Genomic DNA, 7599 nt, shown 5'->3' on the forward strand with positions numbered 1-7599 from the left:
GTATTGCTCTGGCCCCCTCAGCCGGGCGCCCACACCGCACGGTGACGCAGAGAGGGCCGCGTCGTGGGCGGGAGACGCCCAGCCTCGGGACACCGAGTCTCACGCGGGATGGTGGCACACGGGCCCGTGGCTCCCAAGGGAAACACACTATCTTCTGGGGGTTGGTTGGGTCCCCCCAAGACATGCTGGAGTCTTAACCCCTACTCCCCGTGCGTGTGACCTTACTGGAAATAGGGCCTTTGCAGCTGATCAGGGTGATCACAGGTGAGGTCACCAGGCTGGGTCGGGACCCAGCAGGACTGGTGTCCTCACGTGGGCATGGAGGGATGGCGCTGTGACGAGGGTCGTCTGCAGGCCGAGTCGCTCCTGGGGCCGCCCACCCGGAGCTGGAAGGGCCTGGGACAGGTGCCCTCACAGCTCTCAGGGGCCGGCGACACCGTGACCTGGACGCCCGGCCTCCGGCACCGTGAGAGGATAAACTTCTGCCGCCGTAGGCCACCGGGCGTGCGGCGCTTTATCCTGGCGGCCTCAGGAAACGGGGACCTCTTCACGGCCGCTCACTCGCTGACCGGGAGCACGCAGAGTGCGTCTCTCCTCGCTGGGCTGCAGAAACTCGGGCACCCCAGGGGGGCCGCCGCCCAGCAGCCGTAGGGACTGGGGCACCGAGGAGGGGCCGGCCGGCAGGGAGCGCGACTGTGGCCTGCAGGACGGTGTGGCGTCGGGAGAGCATGGCCGCAGAACCAGCCACAGCGCCCGGAAAGTGCGCGGAGCGGGGTTTTCTGTTCTTTCCTCCACAGAGACGAGAGACTTCTCACGGCCGCAGGCGTCCCCATAGGGGGCAGGGAGTGGCGCCAGGGGACAGCTGGCGGGGCTGCGGCGGGGTCCCTGCCGTCCGCCCCCCCCCCCGGAGGCTGGGCCACACCCGTGGCGTCTAAGCCAGGTGGCACGTCAGACCCTGGGCTCCGACTTCCCTCCAAAGCCCCGGGTCCGCCACGTCTTCGCCCGCGGACGCCCCGCCGGGCACCTCCCCGACCTCCTGCAGCAGCGTCCCGGCCTCGCCCCCGCCTGCGGCCACTCCACTCGCCCGTCTCTGATGCCGAAGCCTCTGTCGCCCTCCGGCAGGCTGACCTCCGGTCTCACGGTCACGGCCATCCTCCGGAGGGTCCGTACTGCGGTCGACATTCTTCAAGGCCACATGTCGCCCGCTAGCGGTGGCTGCTCTGTGCCCGGGGTGAGGATGAGCAGGGGAGCTGCCGGAGCTCACGTGCCAGTAAGGAAAGGGGGTGAGGCGCCGCGGCCGGTCCCCCAGGGGCAGCGTGTGGAGCCCGAGTCCCCCGTGGACAGGGAGGTCCCCCCGGCAGCCCCCGACTGGAGCGGGGTCACAGTCACCCACGGCTGGGTCCCGCCCCTCAGTGCTCAGTCTGCCTCTCAAGCATCAGCGCCCCCGAGTCGCCTGAGGAGTTAGTTTTGGGGTCCTGCGTGGCCTGGGAGCCCCTGCTTCTCGGAAGCATCTCCCTCCCCAGCCCCATCTCCCACTCCCCAGACCGGTCACCCCGGTGCCGACACCGGGGACCACACTGTGAAGCTCTGCTCCCTTTCAGGCGCAAGGCACGTTTCAGGGTTGGCAAAATTTTCCTCAGCTGCAGCCAAAAACGTTTGCCAAAAAATCTCTCCCTCCCTTTTCTGTCCGTCGTTTCCAGAACTTAATTTCGGTGACACGTTAGACGTTCTTGGCTGGTCCTGTTATGTCCTTACACGATTTCCTCTCCCCCGTCTTCCATCCCTCTGCCATGTTGCTCTGATTTCTGGAAGATTCCCTCGGTTTTGCCTCAGTGGCCACCTGCGAACACGCTTGTGTTTTGCTCCGTGTTGGGCTGTTTGGCTGTTGACACCGAGGACGGGCCCCGGCGCCATGATGCAGGTGGCAGGCTAGGGCTCGCAGGCTGCTGGCCATCCCGTGGGCAGCAGGGGCTCCGGGCCATCTCACCGGGGACCTGAGGCTGGGGCCTGAGTGTCCTTCCTCTCGGGTTGGCCAGGTTCCCCAGAAAGGTCTTAGGTCCTGGTCCAAGTGAGTAGAAGGGGCTGGACAGGGACAGAACGCCCCTGCCCGGTGTGGACCGACTCCATCTCCCTGTTATCTGTGTGGTCCTACGTCCCCACAGGCTGGGCCTTCCTTAGAATGTCAACCTTTTCTGTTTGATCTGGACAAGGACAGTCACCCGGCTGCCGTGGGGCAGGACTGGACCTGGGAATCCAGCTGCCACGTGGACACACTTTGTCCTGCCTTTGGCCGGAAACCTGCGGTTCCGTTCCTGGGCCTTTCTGGAATTCTCTGCTGAGGACCGGCGGGCTCTGCGGGTCCCTCCCGGAGCAGGTGTGCTCGCCAACCTGCCGCCTCTCCTCGGTCTGCCGGGCTCCTCCCTTTCCGTTCGTCCCGTGTTCAGGTGTGTTACAAATGGAACCCCGTGGCCACCCTCTCGTGGGGGCTTTCGCGAGGGGGCGGGGGGGGCAGGGCCGGTCTGCTGGTGGCTCTGTAGCGGGAGGCGCGCCGGCCCCCGGGCGGGCTCTGCTGGCTGCTCCAGAGAGCGGGCAGTGCAGCGTTCCGTGCTCCGTCCGCGCCCCCTGGTTTTCTCGGTCCCCTGCAGCGTCTAGGGTGCGTCAGGCGGTGGCGGGAGACGTGTTAGCGCCGCCGGATTGTGGTTCCAGACCCTTCTAGGGCCTTGGCTTCCTGGGCGGGAGTTAGTTTGATCCACGCAGGCGTGTGGGCTGGCGTCCTGCGGTGTGTTTATGTGGATTGACAAGCTTTTTTTTTTTTTTTAATCTTTTTTAGGCGAGGCAGCCCTTGGTTGGCCTCACAGACTGCAAGGACCTTGTCAGCCCTCAATCCCCTATTTCTTATTTTTTATGCCTACAACACCTCATCTTCCTGGGTGGTCTCCCATCCAAGTACTCACCAGGGCCGACCCTGCTGAGCTTCCGAGATCAGACGGGGTCGGGCTTGTTCAGGGTGGCGTGGCCGCAGGCCTGACAAGTTTTTTCAAATCTACCTTCCGTGGGTGTTTTCGAGAAGCCTTATCTATTTTAATGAGGAGCCGAGCGCTGTTTCTGTTTGCGACCTGGACTCGAGCCGTGGCCTTCTCGTTCGAAGCTCTGTGACACGGGCTTAGAGGAGGAACTCGGTGTTTTCGTGCCTTCCTTCTGCTCCCACCCTGGTGGGAAAAGCGGTTTTAACTGCCCAGACCGTGGATTCGCCGCGCTCGTCCCCTCCGGCACGTTCCCGCGTGGAGACCGCTTCCTCTGTCCTCAGGACCGTCACCTGTACCTGCTGATAAAGGCGCCAGCAGGTGGAGTCCGTCCGAACAGAGACGAGCACGTACACCCGCCATGGGGTCTGTTCCTGGAGCTATAGGGGGGCCGGCGGGATGCGGGAGACCTGGTCAGGGACACCCGGGGTGTTTGCTTCCGGGAACTTCCTTTCTGCAAGTGCAAAATGGAAATAATGACACTCGTCCCCAGGAAAGTCAGCAGCCCGCCCCCCCATTCCCGGGCGGCGGGCAGCTGCAGCGGGGATGACGGCCTTCAGTGGGCCTTCAGCTCTGTGCCGCTGGGCCCCGCACTGGCCAGCAGAGGTTCACAAGAACTGGACCTCCGGGGGCTGGCCTCAAGAGGTGATCTCTCACGCATCGAGATCTGTCATTTCTCCTGGCCGCGTTCACACATTTTGTTGGATTTTCTCCTGAGCGTACGACAGTTTTTGTTGATATCGTAAATGGTATTGTTTGCAAGTGTCAGTTTCCAGTTTCCTTCATCGCTGTGTGGAACCCAACGAGCCGTGTCCCCATCCGTCTCACAGACCCCGTCTTGCCCCAGCCGGTTCGCTCTCCCAGTCATTTCAGAGTCCCATTGTCAGACGTGCTCAGACGCCTGGGACCCCGTGCTGAACTGCGAGCTGGGGCTCCCCAGGCCACATGGGACCAGCCGTGCCTGGCTCGCCCGGCAGCATTGCGGGGTGGCCTGGGAGGCAGCCTCTGCTTGCCCCGCGCCTGCCCCAGCACTTCCCGGGGCACGCTCTCCCCACGCCCAGGTCCTGTCTGTCTGTCCGTCCGTCCCAGACGGGACACGAGGTCCTTCTTAGGGAAAGTGGGGATGAAACGTGAAGCGATGGTGGGGGTCGAGACCTCGGTTCCCACGACCGCTGGAATCACAGGGATTAAGGAGAACCCAGCCTCGGCTTAAGCACTGTCATTACGGACGACGGCAGGCCGGGGCAGTGGCCGTCCCGCCCACGGTGGGGCCGGGTGTGGGCCCCGAGCGAGAGACCGCAGAGCTCCCTGTGGACGGGGACTTGGCGCCTGGACCGGCGTCTGCCCCTTCCCGCCCCCCCGTGCCGTGCCTGCCGCTTGGGTGCAGCACAGAGGGCTGACGAGCCCCAGCGCGCGATTGGAAATTTTAAAGCGTTTTCGTAACGTTCACGTCTTAGTCCTGAGATGCCGATGGTGTTTTGTCCACCCTCCGAGATGTCTCAGAGCTCTGCGGTTTCGTTCCGTGCGCCTGGTTCCCAGACTCCGTCATTCGATGTAGCGGCTGAACCCCTAGTCTAGAAGGTGCGGCTGCAGGTCTGGGGCTGCCTCAGGTCGGTGGCCTCCCCGCCCCCCCTCGGAGTGGCGCCGGGCCCCTGCTGTTTCTGCGGCTGGCACGGTGCCCACGTGCGTGGACCAGGGGCGTCGAGTCTGCTTAGCGCCGACACTGCGCGCTGCTTGCGTATGAAATCCGATGGCGAGTGACGTCGAAAGGTCCCTGGACCCCTCGCCCTGTGCTTTCGCGTGCAGGACCCTCCGAGCCTGCACGCCCGTGGGCGTGGGGTGTTCTCTCTGGCTGGCGTCGCCTCCCACTGGTGCCCAGGACGCCTCTCCGGCCCCACAGCCAGCTGTGCCCTCTCAGTTGTTGGGGTTCGGAAGTGGTGCGGGAGGAGGGGGTGCGGGCCTGGACCCCACGCCCTTACCCTGCACTCACGGCTCAGGGCAGGATGCTCCAGAGAGACCCCGGCTAAGCGCGGGTGGCTGAGACGCGCACCCCAGGATCTGGTGTTCCAGTAGGAACACGGAGCCCCGTTCTGATTTCACATTTTATCTTAGGCTCTAAATGCGACAGGTTCACCCCAGCTGAAAAGGTGAGACCCAGGTGACCAGCTTCCCTTTGCCGGCCAAGGTCAGAGAGGGACCGAGCCCGGGCACCCTGGACGCTTCCTAAGGAGGAAGGGGCTGGGAGGCAGACTGCGTGTTTTTAACAAGCTGGACGGAGGGGCCACCCGGAACCCTGATTGTCAGCTCAGTTTCCTGATTCTGCTCTAAATCAAAGTCCGTGCATTAAAAAAATACCGAAAACCATACGTGCACACAAACCGCAGTCTGCGCCATCGCCCCATCCTCCCCGTTCGAGAGGCGAGCGGGGTGTCCAGGACGGGAGTGACTGGCGGGCACTGGTCGCTCTCTCCTGGGGCTCCATTTGCCCCTCCTCCCGGGCCTCCTCTCTGAGACCCTCTGTGCCCCGGGGTGGGCTGGGCCGGCCTTCGGAAGAGTTCTGGGGGAGGTTGCTGGGGCGCGTTCTGCGGTCAGTTCTGATTTAGGACCCGATTCCTGTCCCCAGTGGACCAGCCGTGATGCCCTCCCTGGCGGAGTCACGAGTGGCCAATGTTTCTGTGGCCCCCTCCTGGCCGGCCCCCTCCTGGCCGCCATAAGCGGATGAGCCCTCGGGCTTATCTCTGAGGCTCTGGCCCTTACCTGTGAGCCAGCATCAGCGGCAATAGCTTCATCTTCCTACCTCATTCTCGTGGGGACCGGGGCGATCGTGCAGCGAAGCAGAGCCCCTGGGGGACTCAGCCGTGCCCACCTGCCACCGCCAGGAGCCGGGGGCCCTCCTCCACGCCTGTCACCTCGCGGAATCGCCAGTCGATTCGATTGATCAAGGGCTCGTGCTGGGAAAACCATTACAGGCGGGTCCTAGGCCATAGTCATTTAATCTTTTAAAAAGATTTTATTTTTAATGGGAAACATTATAAACATAGAGGAAAGTAGAGACACACACCTGTAGGCCCACCGTCAGGATGAAGCATTGTGCCCTAGTTTCTACTGTTTTAAGTTTGATATTTACAAACTGCCATCCACATTGCCGGCTCCGGTGCGCCCGGCCCAGATTTACGAGCACGGGGTGACACGGGTGCCGTCTCTTCTGTCTTCTGTCCGAGCAGCCCGCGTGGGGTGGCGCTGTCCCGCGGACGCGTGCTGGACCCCCGGGTTCACAAGGCCTGTGCCGGGGCCTCTGCTCTTTCCATTGATCTATTGGTTCGTCCTTGTCTAATACCCTCCTGTCCGCACAGCGTAACTTTTCAGAAAGCCTTGGTGGTTCCCCTTTGTCCCCAAAGGTGTCCTGGTGGCATTTGGCTCTTTCCCGTCTTCTGTGAACTTCCGTAACGTTCTGAGCGCATAGTGTCGGGTTCTGTGAGCGCTCACACCTGCCTGGGTTTCCGTTGGCGGTTACGTCACATTTGCATTTCGTGCGATTTTCCATCTTTAAGATGTTATTAAGTCCTGACATCCGTGATCCTAGTATCTCTCTCCGTGTACTGGGTCTTCCTTCATTTCTTTCTCTTTTCAAATAAAGTTACATTCAGTTTCTCTATAAAGGTCTAGCACACACTGTTTTAGGTATTTTTTCCTTAGGCATCTTGGTTATTGTTGGTCCTAGGATAATATTTTTAAAAATGTTTTGCAGTCGTTTATTGCTGATGTAGCAGAATTCAGTAAACTTTTGTATATTCACTTCTTACTGAGCGTTTTGCTGGGCTTTGACTAGTTTAAATAATTTATCTCGAGATGCTCTCGGCTTGTCTGTGCAGAAAAGCAAGTCATCTGAAAAATGATTCTTTCCACCCCCCTCTTGGTTTTAATCCTTAAGCAATTCATTCATTCATCCGTTTGCTTGTTTATTTATTATACCGATGTTCGCTGTAGGATTTGGGGCAGGTGCTCTGTTCAAGTTAAGGAAATTCTTTCATCTTTAGTTTTCCCAGAGTTCGGGTCCTGAAGGGAGTGTTTCAGGTCCTCGTTCCTGGGAGTCGGCCCAGGTGGTCGCGGGTCCGGGCGCTGACGTCACCGGGACCCGCGGCCTGCGGTTTGCAGGTGCGCGTAGGGCGGGCGTCGCAGGGGAGGGGTCTGCTGCGGGGCCTCGTTTCGGGGTGTCTCCCCGGGAGCCGTGGCTGTGGGCGGCCAGCCTCCTGGAGCCTGCAGAAGGGCTCACTGGTCTGCCAGGTGCGCCGTGAGCAGCCCGAGTGCGGGGCCCACCGGGGGGTGGGGGGACCTCTCAAATCACGCTCTGCAAAACGGACACGAGGCCCAGGCAGAGGCGGTGCTTGACCGGCATCCTGGCGTCTCCCTGCCCTTGGGGTGCGGTCCGACCCCCAGACGTCCCCCACCCCCACATTCTGGGTCAGCCCTTGGGGGGCGGGTGCTTCTCTCCCTCTCTGAGAAAGGGATTAAATGAACGAGGAACAGGCCACGCTTCTCCCTCAGGTCCCCACGTGCCCCGTCTTCCCCGACGCCC

General features: G+C 61.7%; 1 protein-coding gene and 1 pseudogene across 1 annotated transcript in view; one reads left to right on the forward strand and one right to left on the reverse strand.

The window, feature by feature from the left end:
- Nucleotides 1-7599, forward strand: part of SHANK2 (SH3 and multiple ankyrin repeat domains 2) — a 408406-nt gene that overhangs the window by 33872 nt on the left and 366935 nt on the right. The gene's annotated exons all lie outside the window — the stretch shown is intronic.
- Nucleotides 2906-3024, reverse strand: LOC112479259 (annotated as a pseudogene).

The sequence above is a fragment of the Pteropus alecto genome, unplaced genomic scaffold (assembly GCF_000325575.1).
Source record: "Pteropus alecto unplaced genomic scaffold, ASM32557v1 scaffold43, whole genome shotgun sequence".
Lineage (NCBI taxonomy): Eukaryota > Metazoa > Chordata > Mammalia > Chiroptera > Pteropodidae > Pteropus > Pteropus alecto.